Source organism: Macaca mulatta, chromosome 18 (assembly GCF_049350105.2).
Source record: "Macaca mulatta isolate MMU2019108-1 chromosome 18, T2T-MMU8v2.0, whole genome shotgun sequence".
In the NCBI taxonomy this organism is placed as follows: Eukaryota; Metazoa; Chordata; class Mammalia; order Primates; family Cercopithecidae; genus Macaca; species Macaca mulatta.
This window is the reverse complement of record NC_133423.1, coordinates 2,854,596-2,860,000: the sequence shown is the minus strand read 5'-3', so window position 1 is coordinate 2,860,000 and position 5,405 is coordinate 2,854,596.

Here is a 5,405-nt window from a genome sequence, read left to right as displayed (position 1 = left end):
TCATTAATTCCTATTCATTTACACGTATACAAAGTCAATTCCTATGCCCATATGCAGGATCCTATCATGCAAACAATGGTAGGAAGACAGCTTATAAGTGTAAAAAATTATCAAGTTATATTTATGGTTAGCCATATAGGGACAATTATTAGTAGTTTTTACTTTTGATAAAATCAGTATGTTTTTAATAGCAGTTATGTTCATGAGCAAGGCAGATATGGAAAAATTAGAATCCGCAAAGACAGTAATTTGGAAAACATTATTTGTATGATCAAAACATTCTTAGGTTGACAAAACAGTAGATGCTGACTTTGCTTTAAATGTGGAGCTTCCCTGATGCACTTAACCAGTGCTTTATTTTACAAACTTCTTCAGAAACAGCATTATTACCAAAAAAAGGTGCAAGTAACTGGTCAGAGATTGCAACTATGGTCAGAGAATGGGAAACTTCTGGAATCTGAAAACCGTGAGTTTGAGCTCTGACTCTGCATGAGCTGCTTCTAGTGGTAGAAGCTGTTTGTTCTCTCTGTGACTCGGTTTCTTCCCTCTAAATGGAGAGATGTGTCACATCTGCTGAGTTGTTTTGAGAGTTCAGTGAGGTAGTGCATGTGATCTTCATTTTCAATGTGCTGTTCAATTAAAGTAATGATTTGCTATGGACCGAATCTGTCCCCCTGAAATTTAAATGTCGAAACCCGATCTGGGATTTGGGGAGGGAGCCTGCAGGGGGGTGATTAGGGTTTGATAGGAGCGCGGTGAGATTAGAGCAGACACCCAAGGGTTTGCTCCATCTCTCTACCATGTGAAGACACAGTGAGGAGGCAGCCGTCTGCAAGCAAGGAAGAGAAACCTCCCCAGAACCTGACTGTGCTAGCACCCTGATCTCAAACTTCCAGACTCCAAAAGGGTGAAGAAATACGTTTTCTGCTTTTTAAACTGGCTGGTCTGTGGTATTTTGTTATAGAAACCTTGGCCAACTAACACATTATTGTAACATAGATCGCTAGTTCATTCTCAAACATCTACACCAAGAACTATACCATCTCAAACCAAGAACTAGAGTTGGGTGCTGTGAACGCAGGACAGCTCTTGTCCACAAGGAACACAGAATCTAGATGGAGAGACAGCAGAAAGGTAGATACTTATACAGAAACTAAGTGCAATGATTAAAATATGTACAAAAAAATTCTAGGCTGCCTGTAGCTCAACTGTATTCCCAGTAGCCATTTTCCTAGAAGAGATATGGAAAAAAAAACTGAATTGAATCTCCTGAAAATAAGAGTGGGGATTACTTAAGAACATTAGGTGATGGGCATAATCATGGGGTAAAATTCTATGATATCAGAAGTGTGAGGCCAGCAGCAGGTTGCCACTGGTTTCCAAGCATGGAAAAAAGAAAAAGAAACCAGAGACACAGTAATTATACTGATTATGGGAAGTCATTGCCACACTAAGCCAACAGGACAATTTTCAGCAAGGGAATAATGGAGTCAGACTCCTGTTCTCGGTAGATTGCTCTGGTGGTTAGAGAATAGATTTGCCAATGGGCCTGGATGTGGAGAGAAAAGTTGGTAGATGGTTTTAGTAGGTCTTTATTCATTCATTCCTTTATCCATTCCTTCATTTATTCAACAAATGTTTTTTGAGCACTGACCGTGTTTCAGGTCTCTTCTTGACAATGGAAATACATTCGATAAGACAAATAAGGTCCCTGTCCCATGGATCTCTGTGTTAGATGCTCTCTTCTGGGGAAGGTGGTCAGTGAGCAAGAAAATAGATTTGATAATTTCAGTGAGTGATAAGTGCTATGATAAAAAATAAAGTTGAATGAGAAAACTCAAAGTTGAAGTTTATTTTAGCTAGAAGGTACAAAGAAATTCATTTTGAAGAGTTGATATCCAAGCACAGAATTCAATAATTATCTGGAAAAGCTTAGAGTTAAAAAAATGTCCTCCTCTGAAGGAACAGCAAGTGTTTTGCATGGGAAGGCAGAAGAAGAGTGTGTTGGAGGAAAGGAAGTCAGGCAAGGACCAGGAGGCATTTCCCAGAGGTAAAGTGGACCTATTATTTCCTATAATAATGCAGTTGGCCTTTTTTCCATTGCTTAAACCATTCCAATTATTATAATAGACAGGTACAGAAAATTACATAAAGAGAAAGTGTAGTTTGATAAATTATTATAAAGCATATATCCTTGCGGCTACTGCTCAAATCAAGACAAGGAATTTCACTGTCTCTCCCTCATACACCCCCAACCCCCTTAAAATTATTAATCACCATCTCTATTCTTAGAGTAGTCTCTTCTCGGTGTTTCTTTAGCGGTTTATCACTTGAAGAAGCATTTCTAAACAGTTTGTTTAGTTTTGCTAGTTCTGGCTTTAAAATGGCTGTTAATCTCTAAATATTCTATTTTCATCCCTTCCTTCCCTTATGATTTTTGGATGAATCCTGGTATTTGATGTTGATGGCATCCCATGGCAAGGTTTGATATCCCTCTTTTCCCTGTAGTTTCTGTGAAGCTGATATTTAGAAAGAATTTATCAGATTCATGGTTTGTTTGTTTCCTGCTTTTCCTTGTTTGTTTTTTTCTGCAAGACGAATGGTGGTGAAATTTTCTTTCTTTCTTCTTCTTGTGACATTTTCTGTTAATGGTGTTTGATGCCTGTACCTAGGAGTTCATTAGGAGTTGGAAAATAATGTTATTTTAACATTTTATTTTTTCATTTATTGCTTTGAATATGACTGCAAACAGGCATTTCTTTGCATATGTTTTTTAGATAACCAGTGATACTGTGCATACAGGAAAGGTATGATAAATGCTTGATTCTTAACTTTTCACTTACCAGTTTTCAAGGTAACCAATTGGTGACAATTAGTTTCCCATTATTATTATTATTATTATTATTTTATTTTTTTTTTTTTTTGAGACAGAGTCTCGCTCTGTCGCCCAGGCTGGAGTGCAGTGGCGCGATCTCAGCTCACTGCAAGCTCCGCCTCCTGGGTTCATGCCATTCTCCTGCCTCAGCCTCCCGAGTAGCTGGGACTACAGGCGCCCACAACCGCGCCCAGCTAATTTTTTGTATTTTTAGTAGAGACGGGGTTTCACCGTGGTCTCGATCTCCTGACCTTGTGATCCACCCGCCTCAGCCTCCCAAAGTGCTGGGATTACAGGCGTGAGCCACCGCGCCCGGCAGTTTCCTATTATTGTTATAGTAGATAACTACAAACCTGTAATAAAAACTTATTCTCTTGCAGTTTTGGAGGTGAGAAGTCTAAAACAGGTACCTAGGGCTGGTTCCTTTGGAGGCTCTGGGGAGAAGCCACTCTGTGTTTTCCAGGGGCTCGGTGCCTCCTGCACTCCCTGGCTCCTGGTGCCCTCCTACATTCTCAAGGCCAGCAGCATAGAAGATTCACTCCTCTATCACCTCTGCCTCTGTCCTCATGTCTCCCTTTGCATTCTCTGAGCCTCCAGTATCCCTCTTAGAAAAACCCTTGTGAATACATCAGATCCACCCAGATAACCCAGGAAAACACCCCGTCTCAAGGTCCTCGACTTCGTCACATCAGTAAAGTCCCCTTGGTTATATAAGGTAAAATATTTATAGGTTCTGGGAATTAGGATGTGGACATATTTAAGGTGGTGGTTATTCTGCCTACTGCAGTAACAAATTATTTTTTCTTAAATAGTATTTTGCACATATGAATTTAAACACATTTCGTGGGTTTCAATTAACTGTAGTATCAGTTCAGATTGTCCTCCTGTCATTGGCCAGCGGGATTGGTGGGATCCTGAACTTTTTTATCTGGCCATGATAATCTGTCTTAGCTTCCTTTTATCTATCTGGTATAACTACATACTTCCAAGAAACTCTGCTTTCTTTTCATGGGAAATAGTATTTCAAAACCACAATCTGTCCATTACTACTGTGTTAGTTATTTTTTTTTCCTAGGCTTTACCAATTCAAATTTATGATAAAAATACCCTTTTTTATCTTATGGATGTATTTCATTCTTCCATATTAAGTGTTCTGGGTTTTGAGACACCTAACTAGAATTTTTTCATAATTACTTGCTTGCTTTTTGTCCACACTACATGTATGACAGTTTCAAAATAGCAGTACCAACTCAACTGACCTGGTATGATGTAGCACATACTCACTCCCATTTGATAGTTGTACTACATCTACATTGTCAAAGCCATAGCTGTCATGTTCTCTATTCTTTTTCCCTCCCATGTGGTCTCACTGTCATAGATAGCTACATATTTAAGGTTTACACCAGCAGTAGTATTAATTCCTTTGGTAATGTGATGCTCATTATCCAGAATATTTTCCAGAGAGGAATTATGGAAGAAATATTCCTGAGTGTTTGTACATTGATTAGCATTTGTCTGTGATCCTCATAGTCAAAAGCAAATTTGAATCGATGATAATGCTGGGTTCACATTCTCTTTCATTGGTTGTCTTAACTGTGGTTCTCCATTTGTTTTTGCAGCCTAAGTCTTGCTGTTAAGAATTCTGTGACAATTTTTTCCCTGTTAAAATTTACTTGGTTTGGGGGCTTAGATTCACAAATGGTTTCTTTTTCTTTAACAAGACTATGTCTTGGTGTTAGGCATTCTGCATTAATATTTTTGGATAGATTATGTACTCTTCCAATATGTACTTTCAGATTTTTAAAAATAGATAGTTTTTCAGGAGAGTTTTCTTGCTTAATAGATTTTAGTATTTGTTGATTATTTGCTTTATTTTTTTAAGGACTCCTATAATACATATGTTGGATCTTCTCTTCCCCTTTCTTTAATAATGGCCTTTTTCTTTCTTTTATCCTTTTTATCTCCTTCTTCATTGGTCTCTGATTTTGCTCATTTTCATTCTCTATTCTTGAAAGACATCATTTATTTTGCTTATTTGCCCTTGTGTTCATTCTAGTTCAGTATTCAATTCTCAACTGATACTTCTTTTCATTATAATTCTTTCAAGCTATCTCTCCTAAATTCTGCATTTTTTACAATTCTAGTATATGTTATTTTTTCATAGCTTGCATTATTTTCTTAGTGTTTTATTTTAAAATAGCTGGTTATATTTTCATGAACGTCTTTGGCACATTTTCCTGACATTATAGTTATTTTTCAGTAGAAATGTTATTTCGTGTATTTTTAAAAATAATGACTTAGCATGGGATTTAACTTCAGCACTTTTTTCTTATGCTTTTTTTGTGAAATTACTTTGTCTGAACCATTAGAAAAGGTGTGGACTAGGATATCTTTTTTTTTTTTTTAACTCCAGAGAGTGCCCTGCCTATTGTCGGCTGTGTTGTTTGAAAGTCTGGTCATTACTTTGTGAGAGCTCTTGGCTTTCCTCTCAAATGTTTTTCTAGACCTTTCCTTACTGGTTTTTTGTTTG